The sequence below is a fragment of the Thamnophis elegans genome, chromosome 10, assembly GCF_009769535.1.
Source record: "Thamnophis elegans isolate rThaEle1 chromosome 10, rThaEle1.pri, whole genome shotgun sequence".
Lineage (NCBI taxonomy): Eukaryota > Metazoa > Chordata > Lepidosauria > Squamata > Colubridae > Thamnophis > Thamnophis elegans.
This window is the reverse complement of record NC_045550.1, coordinates 13,301,453-13,317,270: the sequence shown is the minus strand read 5'-3', so window position 1 is coordinate 13,317,270 and position 15,818 is coordinate 13,301,453.

The following is a 15,818-nucleotide window of genomic DNA, read 5'->3' as shown; positions in this document are numbered from 1 at the left end:
AAGAACCTATACCACTTCTTGAAAAATGGCTTCAGCAATCCCTGAAAAACTTGGAAAATGTCCCGCAACATACAAACAAGATGCCAAAAATAGCTTGAAGTATCTGTAAACAGCTTCAAAATGGAAGGACCATGAAGCATCCCATGTGGTCCTCAGGAATGGCTTGAAGCATCTATTAAGGGCATCCAAGATCTACAGAAGTCCAGATGAAAAGGTTTGAAAAATCAGTATAGAACCTCAAGAAGCAATGTTCTGAAGGAACCGTGGAAAATATATTTCAATGGCTTCAAGGATCCTTAGAAAGCTTTGCATTTTCTGAAGAACCTATACCACTTCTTGAAAAATGGCTTCAGGAACATGGAAAAGGTCCCGCAACATACAAACAAGATGCCAAAAATAGCTTGAAATATCTGTGAACAGCTTCAAAGAGGAAGGATCGTGAAGTATCCCATCTAGGTCCTCAGGAATGGCTTGAAAGATCTATTTAGGGCATCCAGGATCTCAAATAATCTAAGGAATCAAAACAAGAACAACAATTAAAAAACAGGCAATTCGGAGGGAAATTTAGGAAGGTGGTAGAATCAATATATTCAATTCAAATGGCAAAAGTACTAATGAATGCAGAAGTTACAGAGAAATATAATATTTTGAAAGGCTTAAGACAAGGATGCCCCCTATCACCCTTATTATTTATTTTAACGTTAGAAGGGCAACTAACGGAAATTAAACAGGGACAAGAAATAAAAGGACTAAAAATGGAAAAAGCAGAATATAAAGTCCAGGCGTTTGCAGATGACTTAGTATTCATTTTAGAAGAACCATTAGAAATGGGGTGCAAATTAACAGGAAAAAATAGAGGAATTGGGCAAAGTGGCAGGACTTAAAATCAGCAAGAGCAAAACAAAGATCATACCCAAAAAATCTTACTAAAAAACAAGGAAGAGAATTGGAAGAAATAATGGGCATGCAGATAGCAAAAAAAAAGTGAAATATTTAGGAATTTGGTTAACAGGAAAATGTCCAACAATTAAAGAAGACAACTATAATAAGACTATGCAACAAATAAAAAAGATTTGGAAAATTGGAAAAATCTGTACGTTTTGCTTACAGGAAGAATAGCTGCAGTTAAAATAAATAATAAAATAAAATAATGTTTCAATGGTGTTCTAGCCCAAGCTGCAGTATCACATCATAGTAGACAGCCATTGATTGATTTGTGCACTGGAGGGGATTGGAGGGTGTGTATGGTACAGAAGAACCTCTGGTCTTGACCATAATTCGTTCCATAATTTTGGTTGCAACCTGATTAGGTCATGACCCAAACCTAACCAAAATTAAAACAAAATTAATGCAACGGCCACATGAGGATGTTGTTGCTTGGTGCTTACAAAAAATGGCCTGGAAGGGGAAATTGGCAGTGGCCATGGTTGATCACTTTAGAATCTTCTCCTAATATCCACCTGAAAACCTTCCATTTTTTATTCTGTCTTCTGAAGCACCAGAGATAAAATTGACTCTCTCTCAGGTTCTTCTGGGGACAGTAATTCCCTTTTCCCTTAAAATTTACGAAACTAATCATTAGTCTCTCAACATGTCCTCATGAAAGAGTTAAAAGCCCTACCCACAGAGAAGATAGGAAGACAGAAAAACCCTCCCTCAGCCACCTTGCTCATAGCTGAACTGTTCCAATAATTGAGAGAGTCACATAGGTTTGTTCCACCCTTGACATGGGTCAGTTGCCACTTGAGAACATTAACCAGTGTTATGTTCCTGGCACAGATGTCTCCAAAGGATTTCCCCACAGGCAAAATAGGATGGTAAAGTTAGATGATAATTCACCAGAGGGATGAAACAAAGCAGACACATGGTGGACATTGAGAAATCCTCAATAGTTTTTGGAATCATTTGTTGAAATGGTGTGACTTCAAGGTAGCCATTGTTGCAGAAAGAACTCCATCCACTGAGATGCTCTCATGACCTGCAATGGTTCTACTCCATCACACTCTAGAGTCAAGGAACTTTTGGTATAATGAACATAGTAGAAGCATTCCTAAAGTCCAACTTGATAAACAACCAAGACGTTTTCAGGTGTTCCACTTGTTCTGAAATTAGTAAAAAAGGAAATAATGTTTCAATGGTGTTCTAGCCCAAGCTCCAGTATCACATCATAGTGGACAGCCATTGATTGATTTGTGCACTAGAGGGGATTGGAGGGTGTGTATGGTACAGAAGAACATCTGGTCATGACCATAATTCGTTCCATAATTTTGGTTGCAACCTGATTTGGTCATGACCCAAACCTAAGCAAAATTTAAGCAAAATTAATGCTATGGGCACATGAGGACGTTGTTGCTCGGTGCTTACAAAAAGATGGCCTGGAAGGGGAAGTTGGCAGTGTCCATGGTTGATCACCACCCAAGTATGTGTTCGTGACCAGAATGAAAACTTTTGTGAATTTCTTGGTCAGAACCCGATTTGGTCATGGTCAGAAGCGTTCATGACCAGAGGTTCTACTGTATCTGCCATGACACTGAAACCTCGAGGTGTTTTGATGAAGGAGGACATGATGTTTGGGCTTGGTTTGCCTGAACGTATCTCCATGACAACAGGTTTGTGACTTCAGACTGACATTTTGTTGTTATAAGTACCCGCAAGCACAGCTGAATTGTTGAATTGGGCCCGGATCCTCGGTTTCTTCTAACTCTTTCAGAATTTCTGCCAATCCTTCCTGAAACTGGATGTTCAGCGTGTTTTCCAAAGACGAGCATGCAACACTCAGTCCAAAGCTTAAGAGCAGAGTCAGGGTTGTCAGCCAGTCCAAGGGTCGAAGGTTCAAATATGAAATTAATTCACAGGGATCACATTTGAGCTAACCCTCCTTTCCTGCTAAGAGCAGAGAGGGAGCCAAGTCTGTTCTGTAGGCCGTCACTCCTCAGAATGTTGTTGCAGCAAACTGCCACTGTCTGATTCTTTACTCTGTTGTTAGGCAACTAACCGAATAGAACTTTCCATATGCTCTCCTCTCTCCTTTCATGGGCCATGACTGGTCAATGCTTCAGGAGCCAAAATAAAACAGCCAAAGGGACAAAGCACAACCTAATCTTGCCCCCTTCTGGATATAACATGGTTTAGTTAGATCACCCTTGATCATAATTTGAACCTTCTGAGATGTACATATTGACTTAATTCCTTGAATAAAATTGTTGTCAAAGTGCATAATTTCCAGAACCTTAAACAAAAAAGACCAATTCCATTCAAAAGCTTTCTCTGCAAAACATGCCTTGTTTTTTATGTTGTAAATATCCTAAGGCATCCAATAAAGTTTTCTTTGATTAACAGAACAATAGAGCTGGAAGAGACATTGGGTGACTTCTACTTCAACCCACCCTGCTCAATAAGAAGACCCGACACCATAACTGGCTGTCCAATCTCTTCTTAAAAACCACCAGTGATGGTGCAGCCACGACTTCTGGAGACAAGGCGTTCCACTGATTAATTGATTTCGAATTTCTGAAATAGGCTGAATTCAGATCCCCCATCAAATTCAAAACCACTAAAACCATTTCTGGGGTAGGACTCTCAGCCAAGAAGCAGATGAGACCACCACGTATATGAGGAACCATGGAGAATTTAGGGTAAAGGTTTGCCATTCACTTTTAGTATTAGAAATATGATATCCTTATTTTGGTGGCATAAGGGCACCCCTTGTCCCCCTTCATATTCAATGGTGCCCAGTTCTTGTGAGCCATGTGAGGTTCACCCCTAGCACCTATCCATAGCTAGATAAAACATTAAGTCTGTGTCATGAAAGACTGATTGTGATGACTTTGACTGCTAAAAGAGACAATAAAAAAGCTAAGAAGGAAACAAACAGACTAGAATGAATCCTCTCCCGTAGCCAACACCCTTATAAGCAAGGATTAACACCAAATAACCAGAGAGAAAAGATTAATCTAAGCAAGGGGAAAATTATACCCACAACCCTGACATGGCAAATTACAAGAAACCCTCAATTTATTGCCATAATTCAGACTAGAATTTCTATTGTTAAGAAAGACAGTTGTTAGGTGATTCAAACCCAATTTTATGACTTTTTTTGCCATGGTTCTAAGGGATAACAATGTTGTTAACAAGCGAATATGGCTTCCCCCATTGACTTTGCTTGTTAGAAGCTGGAAGAATAAGTTGTAAATGGAGATCATATGACCTGGGGAACTGCAACCTCTATAATTAAATGCCAATTGCCAAGCCCCCAAATTTTAATCACACGACCATGGGAATCATGCGATGGTTGAGAATGTATTGATTATAAATCACTTTTCCCAGTGCTGTTGTAACTTTGAATGGTCATTAAACAAATGGTTATAAGTCAAGAACTAGCTGTACTGTATATGAATAGGGAACAAACCCTCATACTGATGGTGATGATGCAGTGACGTGCGGTGAGCTTTATGGCTGGTGAGGCAGCAATTTTTTTAGACTTGTGGACTTCAACTCCCAGAATTCCACAGCCAGGCATGCTCAGTTCCGATTTAAAGTGACAGCATTTCCCCCCTTGCAAAATAAGTTTTCCCATTCTTTTTCTTCTCCCTCCCCCTCCTTCCTCCCTCTCTCCCTCCCTCCCCCGTCTCTCAAACAGACACACAGACAGAGAGACGTTGGATCCCTCTCTCACTCACTCACTCTCAAACAAACACAAACACAGAAGTTGGATTGGATCTATTTTCCAAAGGCTTGAAAGCAGCTCCTGTGCCATACCGCCCCCCCCCCCCATTCCCCTGCTGCCTTCCGATCGGAGCCTTTGATTGCAGGTGAATCACGTTGCCTTTTCAAACTTGTAATCAGTGAAGCTGGGCTTATATACTTTTATCCAGCTGTGTGTGTGTGTGTGTGTGTGAGTGTGTGTGTGTATTTGAAAAGGCAACGTGGTTCTGCAATCAAACTTTTTGAATTCCTCCCCCACTCCCCACACACGCACCTTTTCTAGCTGTTTCAGAGAGGATTTCAACTCTGCTTTTGCCTGCCCTCATGAAAAGAAAAAAAAAAGCCTCTAAAAATGCCCTCTACAGGAGGCGAGAGAACACATGCCTCCTTTGCATAAGAAATTTTTCATCTTTTAACCCTTGCTTAACTCTACTCAAGTGATCATAAAGCTAGAGTAAAGGAGGCCCGTAGTTCTCTCGCCTCCCACTGCAGTTATCCACTGTGACTCTGGCAGCAACTACCTCAGCCTTTTTCCTTTTAATTATTCTTTTCTTTTCCTCATGACGCTGGTGAGGCTCCGCCTTCCCTGCCTCCCCTGACTGCACATCCCTGTGATGATGATGTTGCATAATGAAATGTCTGCAAGCAATGATCCAAGCTCAGAGAGCACCAAGGACTCTACATTTCAACCCTGAGCTACAAAGATTCTCTTCCATTAGATCTCATCTTGCAAATTTAAACATGGGGGAAAATGTATTTTCTACAGTGTTTCCTATGTTGCAAGTTGGTGATATTCTTTCTTTTTTTTTTCAACAACTGGGATGATAAAATATTGAATTAAATTGAATTCTTCAGCTAAAGGGGATACCACGGTGGATACAATTTTCCTAGGAAAATCTTCATGTAGGATTTTTTTTCTTGTTTCTGCTGTTTCAAGTTTATAAAAATGCAAAACAAGCAATGAGACCACCACATATATGAGGAACCATTGGGATTTTAGAGTAAAGGTTTGCCATTTGCCTTTGGTATTAGAACTATGATATCCTTATTTTGGTGGCATGAGGGCACCCTTTGTCCCCCTTCATATTCAAAGGTGCCCATTTCTTGTGTGCCATATAAGGCTCACCCCTAGCACCTATCCACAGCTAGATAAAATATTAAGGCCATGTCATGAAACACTGATTGTGATGACTTTGACTGCTACACATATATATATCCAGGATCCCAATCCTTGTGCTGAGGCGTTGAGGAGTTGAGGTGCTGAGTAGCGGAGGAGCTGAGGTGCTGAATTGCGGAAGTGTTGAGAAGCTAAGGTGCTGAAGTGCAGAGGTTCTGAAGTGCGGAGGTTCTGAGGTGCTGAAGTGCTGAAGTGCGGAAGTGCTGAAGTGCTGAGGTTCTGAGGTGCTGAACTGCTCAGGCACTGAAGTGCTGAGGAGCTGAGGTGCGGAGGTACTGAAGTGCTGAGGTGCTGAAGTGCTGAGGAGCTGAAGTGCTGAGGTGCTGAAGTGCGGAGGTGCTGAAGTGCGGAGGTGTTGAGGAGTTAAGGTGCTGAAGTGCGGAGGTTCTGAAGTGCGGAGGTTCTGAGGTGCTGAAGTGCTGAAGTGCTGAGGTTCTGAGGTGCTGAAGTGCTCAGGCACTGAAGTGCTGAGGAGCTGAGGTGCGGAGGTATTGAAGTGCTGAGGTACTGAAGTGCGGAGGTGCTGAAGTGCAAAGCTGTTGAGGAGTTAAGGTGCTGAAGTGTGGAGGTTCTGAAGTGCGGAGGTTCTGAGGTGCTGAAGTGCTCAGGCACTGAAGTGCTGAGGAGCTGAGGTGTGGAGGTTCGGAAGTGCTGAGGTGCTGAAGTGCTACAGATCTGAAGTGCGGAGGTGCTGAAGTGTGGAGGTGCTGAAGTGCGGAGGTGCTGAAGTGCTGACTTCTGAGGTGCTGACGTTCTGAAGTGCGGAAGTGCTGAAGTGCTGAGGTTCTGAGGTACGGAAGTGCTGAGGAGCTGAGGTGCAGAGGTGCTGAAGTGCTGAGGAGCTGAAGTGCTGAGGAGGTGAAGTGCTAAGGTGCTGAGGTGCTAACTTGTGGAGGACCAGCGGATCCGGGTAAGGACACACTTCTGGAATTATGGTCCAGTGGGTCACAGGTCACACTTCTAGAGCTGAGATGTCATTGCCCACCTTGCACCAAGCCTTGATGACATGTTTGCTTTCAGTATTTAGTGAAATTTGGGGGGAGGGGGCAGACACCTTGGTGGATGTCTGTAAAAATCCTGTTGCCAATCCCCATTTTAAAGGCAGATAAATCATAGAATCAATATAGAGTATCAAGAAGACCTCTGCTATTTGTCGACCTCCGTTCTGATCAAACTTTGAAGAAAAAAAGCTTGAAACCTCAATAGCTGAGTTTGTTTTGCATATGAAGCTTTCATCACTATTGCAAATTTTGTTGATGCAATTGTGATGTCATGCGACCTCCCAAAAAAGGTACTGTGAGGAAGTAACTTGTTGGGATACCTTTGCAGATTGGCATTTGGGAACAAAGTGAGAACTTTTCCCACATACTAAATAAAAAAAATGTACCTCTAGAAATTGTTTTGAATTGTTTGGGTCTGTTGTGGCATGAAAGAGAAAAACGTTCTTTGAATTGAAAGGCTCTTCATGGGGAATATTGACGGCCAGTTAAATAGATCATTTGAGATAGTTCACAGATCCATGGCTGCATCCCAGTGGTGGGATTCAGCCAGTTCACACCTATCCAAGAGAACCGGTTGTTAACTTTATGAGCAGTTCGGAGAACCGGTTGTTGGAAGAAATCTCCTTTTGTTTTTTTTCTACTTTACAGGGCTAATCCTGTAAGGAAGGCAGGAAGGAAACATTCTGGTGCTGTTTCTAGCCTAATCTTTATTGCCCTGCTTACAGAAACTGCCTCTCTGGTTAACCCTGATTACATTGTAACAGCTAAGGTGAAGCGCCCATCGACCTGAGTGATATTGAGTTGGCCACACCAAAAGAGTCACATGACCACCGAGCCCCGCCTACCCAGCTGGTCATTAGGGCAGAGAACTTGTTAAATTATTTTAATCCCATCACTGCTGCATCCCCTACATTGTAGGATTTACATTTTTAAAGCAATGTTAGTTTTGATCTTACCTGTTATAATCTGTTAATGTTTTATTTCATTTAGCTGCCTAATGTTGCCTTTAGGTCAGTTGGGCCACATATAAATAGGAAAATTGAATTCTGTGGGGTTTAGATAGGTAGGTTGTAGCTTCTAGGAACAATTGAAGGGGTGGAAATCGCATAGGGAACAGGAATGTCTCTCCCATGTTGAATTGTCTATCCATCTGCTTTCATGAAAAACGGTCATAAACTTCCCCTGTAAGTCATAGGAGATTGAAAAGTAGCTTAAGGTTATGGGACCTTATCAATTGGAATAGAAATGCCCAATATTTAATTGAAAGAAAAAAAGGAAAGGAGAAACTGCTGGGGAGGGAAGGGCAACGCTTGTCCTAAAGGATCAGAGTAGAGGAATTTGAGGGCAAATGTAATTAACCAATCATGTCCTATTCTAGACATTGTCTCTCAAGTTTACATTCCAATTTTTGAAATAAAAATGTCAAAGCTATTCTGCCTTGTCACCTATTTCTTTATCTTCTAGTTTCCATCACTGATTTTACGATGGAAAAAGATCTGTTGAGAAAATTAAGAGAAAACATGAAGTGTCTCCAAAAAGAGGTGAGAGAAAATATTTGTTCATAGGCTGTCACAATAAACATGTGATGGAATCAGTGGTGGGATTCAGCCTGTCCGCACCTATTCGGGAGAACCGGTTGTTATCTTTCTAAGCAGTTCGGAGAACCGGTTGTTGGAAGAAATCTTATTTTGGTTTTTTCCGCTTTACAGGGCTAATCCTGTAAGGAAGGCAGGAGGGAAACATTCTGGTGTTGTTTCTAGCCTACTCTTTATTGCCCTGCTTACAGAAACTGCCTCTCCGGTTAACCCTTATTACATTGTAACCGCTAAGGCGAAGCCCCCAGCGACATGAGTGACATTGAGTTGGCCACGCCCACCTAGACACATGACCACCAAGCCCTGCCTACCCAGCTGGTCATTAGGACAGAGAACCGGTTGTTCAATTGTTTGAATCCCACCACTGGAAGGAATGTATAAAAATTTAAGAAAGACAGACAGGCAGATTAGGTAGTTAGAGACAGACAGAAAGAATATTAATTGTGGTTTCTGTTACGCCACGGTTAAGGCATCAACCTGCAAACTCAGAGACCGACCTTTCTTGCCCCACTTTAGAAGCAAGCCAAGTGGGTCACTCTGAGCCAGTCAGCTTCTCTTAGCCCTAGGAAGAAAGCAACACCGAAATACTTCGGAAAAACCTTGCTAAGAAAACTGCAGGGACTCATCCAGTCATTCCTTGAGAATCATTAAAAACTTTGGGTCTTTGGTCATTGCAGGAGGAACGAATGAGACTTCCTCTTCTGTCATCTACCACCGAAGAACGGAGACGTGCTGAGGTATATAATGTATACTTGTAGCTCACCTTAGAATATATTTATGAGAAAAATAAAAACAAATGATTTCTTCACAATTGGTAATTGTGAATAATGCATCTGCAGCATATTTTATAGAGTATATATGTTCGCTTTATATTTCTACTATATGGATGAAATCCATACACACACACATCTATTCAATACAAACTAGTTTATTTGAAACTTCTATTCAAGAATTGCAATTGTCAGAGTTCATGCTCATTCTTGGTTGGCGCCTTCTTTGCCACATTAGCTAGTTTCTTTGGCCACATACAACACCAATAGCAGTGAAATAAAATGTAGATGATTCAGATTTTGTTTGAACCACCGTGTTTTGCGTTTCCTAAAGAAATGAACTAACACTAAATCGTTCTTTTTCTATCCCGGTGTGAATAACTTTTATTGCCTGTATTGAACATCTACAGCAATAAATCGGGAGTTGCACATTTATGCTCATCTTGACATGTATGATTTTAATATGCACAAATATGCTTGTCTACAGCCCAGACTTTTTTTTTCCTAAATAGGATGTTTCAACGAATATCTTCTTTACACTGACATGAGAGAATTTATGGAAAACAAATTCATGTAATTCTTCTCATGACCATGAAATGAAGGAAATTATCAAGCAATCGTTTAAAATTCATTTTGTTTTTCATTCTTCACAGAACTGCCAGGTTTCCCGGAGTCCAGAAAAGCGCATGGACCAGAACATCAGTTTAAAGATGCGTTCCCATCAGGTAAGCAACCTAGCATGTGAGGAATCTTTTGAGAGTCCAGTACCGAGAGACAATTCATGTCATAAGAAGAGGTGAAGAAGCCCAGTGGGGGTGTTGGGGTGGGGGTAGGGGGTAGTGAATGGGCTGATATGGAAATATATTCCTGACTTGTGATGTATTTTGGCTTCTCTAGATTGTTCAGACAAAAACAGAAAAATTGGAAGGAGATCTGAAGAGAACAAGGGACCAGAGTTATATGTAAGTCTTTGCATAGTTCATCACAGCTTTTTATAACCCTATTCAGTTCACACTTTCAATTCAACATTGATCATTTGTCCATTGGCAATGGGACTGGCCATTTTATGAAACAAGTGATGGAAAATTATATTCTAGTAAAGCTTGGGAAAAAAGGGTGGAATGTGTTGTAATTGTATCAAAAGGTTTATAATTCAAGTACAAAAAAAAAACCCCAAGGGCCTAATTTCTCTCTGCTCTTCATAATTTGCAGAAAGACAATGGAAATCTCAAAACTTCTGGCAGAAAAAGAGGAGCTGAAAGTCCAAATTCAGAAGCTTATAAAGGAAAACCACCAACTGGCCAAAGAAAAAGAGGAGCTCTGCGAAGAGTATAAAGAGTATAAAGAAGAGATGATCAGGTTAAAAAATTTAAATAGCTACCCTGACTTTCTCTTCCTTTCTCAGCTATTTCAATTAGTTTTAATTTTAAACAAGTTTTACAATTCAAATAAAAAAACCTACGGGAGCTAATTACACTTTGCTCTTGATATTTTACAGAAAAATTAGTTCAGAGGAATTTGGGCAGCTGGAGAAACTGAGGGAAGAGAACAAGAGACTCCGCTGCAAGGCTCAGAAAGAAGCTGTGGAGAAAGCAGAGCTCCTACATGAGAATAATGATCTCAAGGAAGAACTTTATAGGTGAGAAATATTTAGATAGCGATTTGACTTTTTCTTTCAAATTCAGATTTATTTATTAGATCCCTTAGGCCAGATATACTGGATAAAATAAATATTCCATTCATGTATGTATGTATATATGTATGTATGTATGTATGTATGTATGTATGTATGTATGTATGTATAACTGAGTAAGAGAGGAGCAATAGTTATAATGGAATGCAATAATAATTAGTAATTCAAGTAACAAATTAAGAGGGATAATATCTATCTGGTCCTCATAATTTACAGAAAGATTGCAGTGATGTCAAAATTGACCGTACAAAGTGAAGAGCTCCGAAACAAAATAGAGATTCTGACGTTCAAAAATATTGAACTTAACGATGAGAAAGAGGAGATCTTCAGAGCGTATGAAGAAATACTGTGCAGGTGAGAAATTTTTAGATAGCCACCACAAAATACTTCTTTCAGAATTTCATATTAGGGTCTCCTTATCTTAGAAAGCTTGGAAAAACCTGACATTCTCCTTACTTTAGAAAAAAATTAACAAACTATGTCTCTTATTCTTTTACATATACAAATCTAGGAGTTAGTCTCATGGAATGGGAAGATACGTATAGAAGAGACTTTTCAATCTCCATCCCCCGGTGCCCAACAATATTTATATACTTTCAGAGTGAGAGTTTCCTGACATCAAAGGAGTTACCGTTATTTTAACTAAGAATACTTTGTTGTTGACCCAGATTCACAGCTAACATTCTGATTTTTTCTCAGAAAGGAACTACAGAGGATAGGCCGCTGCACCTTATTGACAGACAGAGACCAGATGGAAGATAAGACAGAAACTCAAGAGAAAATGAAGCCTCAGATGGCGGAATATCAATTGAACTCCAAATGGCTTAAAGCTTCGATGGACAAAGTTAAAAAATCTAAGGAACCAGGGTCAAATATTCTGAGGTGGCTGAAGAAATCCCTCAAACGCCTAAAAGAGGATTCTTCTCAACGGTCAAAACACACCCTGCCAGAATGGCTTAAAGCATCTGCCACCAACCTCCCGGAGGAATGTGCTAAAGCAGCCAGGGAGGATGTAAATGATTGGCTAGAAGCATCAATAAGTCATCTCCAGGAAAAAGGGCCAGAAACGTGCAAGTTAGATGTGGAGGGATGGCTAAAAGCATCTATTATAGGCATTCAACATCTACAAAAGTTCAAGTCAGAGTCTCGTGGAAGCCGGAAAAAAAGGGATGGCTTGCTGAATCAATAGAAAACCTGAAGTAGGGGAGTTCCTGTGGTGACGTCACTGTGCTTAGAGTGGAGGTAAGGAAGCTCTCCTAACTTCTAACTCTAACTCCTTTGTTTGGGCTCTTTTTTGAGCACTGATGCCAACAAATGGCTTGAAATAGCTATAAAGAATCTTGAGGAAGCAGGACCTAATACGCCACTCCTAAATACTCAGGAATGCCTTGAAGCCTCTATTAAAAGCATTTGGGATCTACAAAAGTCCAGATGAGAAGGTTTGAAAAATCAATAGAGCACCTCAAGAAGCAATGTTCTGAAGGAACCGTGGAAAATATATTTCAATGGCTTCAAGGATCCTTGGAAAGCTTTGCATTTTCTGAAGAACCTATACCACTTCTTGAAAAATGGCTTCAGCAATCCCTGAAAAACTTGGAAAAGGTCCTGCAACATACAAACAAGATGCCAAAAATAGCTTGAAGTATCTGTAAACAGCTTCAAAGAGGAAGGACCGTGAAGCATCCCATGTGGTCCTCAGGAATGGCTTGAAGCATCTATTAAGGGCATCCAGGATCTCAAATAATCTAAGGAATCAAAAGCAAGAATTGGGTAGAACTTGCTTGCTCTGAAAGAAACTGAAGTATGGATGGATGGCTTCAAACATCTTTAGCAAGTTGCAGACAGCCTGGTTCTACTGCATCCAAAACAGATATGCAAGCATAGCTACAAACATCTCTGCAAAAACTCAATCAAGAATCCCCAGAAGAAGCCAAAAACAATTGTGGAAGAATGGCTCTAGGAATTCAGAGAAAATGCCCTGAAGAATCCAAGCAAAGGGTGAATGAGTAGCTTGAGATAGCCTTAAATGACTTCCATGAGGGAGGGCCTGAAACTCCCCATCCATTCCATCGTGGTATATACTTGTCTCTCATTTCTGCTGCTACTAGTGTTACTGCGATCAAGATGACTAAATGAACAAACTGGAAATGTACCAGCAAGTATTTATTCTTTTGGTTTTCCAGAACTTCTTGGGCCTTTTTGGAGTGAGTGACATACTGTTTTACTAATGGACTACAGTATTCCAACGTGAGCTTCATAACCAATGAACCCTTGTCATCAACAATTTTTATTATTGTGGACTTCCATTTGGGTGTTCCACATATCCCGGCTGATTCTACTCTGATAGGAGGTCTTTGGGGTCACCCTGGAGAGGTGGCGAAGAAGCGAGGGATTACTTGATTCCGGGAGATAGGCAGCTCTCCTGCTTGATCCCAGGAGCCTCCCGACCAGTGGAGAAGAGAGACAGCCATTATGACTGGAATCAAGCTGGAGCAACCGAGCTGAAGTGGTGTGTGAAGAAAGGCTTGGAACTGAGTGAGATGATTTGCAACTTCTTAGAGACCCACCTAAATAAAAGAAGTTTTAAAAGTCTCCAAAGTGCAGAAAGTGGCAAGTTAATACATGGAGAAAAATTATAGACCCAAAACAGAAATCACATTTTAAAGGAAGAATATGAAGTTTTACAATATAGAAAGACTGAACTGGAATTTTGTTGCTTTTAAAAGTGACTTTGATTTGCCTGAAATATTGTTTGATTGTTGGAAGAAATTCTAAAGAGAATGTTTTTTTTTCTTTTTGTTGAACATTGATAATCAGCTGTTAGAGCTCTCCCTCATCTTGGCACCGAAAATTACAGTTGAGACACCATCTACTGGACAAAGAAGATACTATATTATTATATGGTTAGAAAGAACCTTGAAAAATATGAGTTGATATGAAAAAAAGAAAAGAAAAGTCAAGAGTGATAAGAAGAGGAAGAAAGTGAAAGGAAAACAACTTCTGGAAGGCTGTCTTTTTGTTTCCCCTTTTTAATCTACTTGTTTTTTTGGTGGCAAAAGTCCAGTCAGAGTCTTGAGAAAGCCTAAGGAAGAGATGGTTTGAAAAATCAATAGAGAACATCACGAAGCAATGTTCTGAAGGAACCGTGGAAAATATATTACGATGGCTTCAAGGATCCTTAGAAAGCTCTGCATTTTCTGAAGAACCTATACCACTTCTTGAAAAATGGCTTCAGGAATCCTTGAAAAACTTGGAAAAGGTCCCGAAACATACAAACAAGATGCCAAAAATGGCTTGAAATATCTGTAAACAGCTTCAAAGAGGAAGGACCGTGAAGCATCCCATGTGGTCCTCAGGAATGGCTTGAAGCATCTATTAAGGGCATCCAGGATCTCAAATAATCTAAGGAATCAAAAACAAGATAGCAATAGCAGTAGACTTATATACCGCTTCATAGGGCTTTCAGCCCTCTCTAAGCGGTTTACAGAGAGTCAGCATATTGCCCCCAACAATCTGGGTCCTCATTTTACCCACCTCGGAAGGATGGAAGGCTGAGTCAACCCTGAGCCGGTGAGATTTGAACCGCTGAACTGCTGATCTAGCAGTAGCCTGCAGTGCTGCATTTAACCACTGCGCCACCTTGGAACTGGGTAGAACTTGCTTGCTCTGAAAGAAACTGAAGGATGGATGGATGGCTTCAAACATCTTTAGCAAGTTGCAGACAGCCTGGTTCTACTGCATCCAAAACAGATATGCAAGTATAGCTACAATCATCTCTGCAAAAACTCAGTCAAGAATCCCCAGAAGGAGCCAAAAACAATTGTGGAAGAATGGCTCTAGGAATCCAGAGAAAATGCCCTGAAGAATCCAAGCAAAAGGTGAATGAGTAGCTTGAGAAAGCCTTAAATGACTTCCATGGGGGAGGGCCTGAAACTTCCCATCCATTCCATCTTAGTGAGAAAATGCCCTGAAGAAATCGTGCAATATGAGAAGCAGTAGCATGAGATCTGGGATCAAGTTGACAAAATGAACAAACTGGAAACCTCTCAGCAAGTATTTATTGTTTGGGTTTTTAACAACTTAATGCGCCTTTTTGGAGTGAGTGGCATGCTGTTTTCTTAATGGACTATGGTAGTCCAACATCAGCTTCATAACCAATGAACCCTTGTCATCAACAATTTTGATTATCTAGATGCTGCCTTAAGTTGGGTGGGAGGATAAAAGAAAGAGAGTGAAGGGGAAAAGGAAAAGGAAATAACGAGAGATTGATATGGAGGAAGGAAAGGAAATAAGGAATCCAGAGAAAATGCCCTGAAGAAATCGTGCAATATGAGAAGCAGTAGCATGAGATCTGGGATCAAGTTGACAAAATGAACAAACTCGAAACCTCTCAGCAAGTATTTATTGTTTTGGTTTTTAAGAACTTAATGGGCTTTTTTGGACTGAGTGACATACTGTTTTCTTAATGGACTATGGTATTACCACATGAGCTTCATAATTAACGAACCTTTGTCATCAACAGTTCTGATTATCTAGATGCTGCCTTAAGTTGGGTGGGAGGATGAAAGAAAGAGAGAGGAGGGAAAAAGAAAAAGGAAATAAGGAGAGATTGATATGGAGGAAGGAAAGGAAATAAGGGCCAAAGAACAAGCACAATTTATGCCAAAAGGCCAAGAATGGATAGACAATGGTAGAGCACAGAGAAACAAAGCTTTGGAAGTGAAAAGGAATCAACCAAAATCAGGAGGGTCCCTTGACTGCAGCATTGCCGGCATAACAATTCATCTTATGGGGAAGGAAAGAGGTGCATTATCAGGAAACCTCTTGAGACTTCAATGCCCGTCAGACAGTTACAGACCATGGTCTCGTCCACAGTCT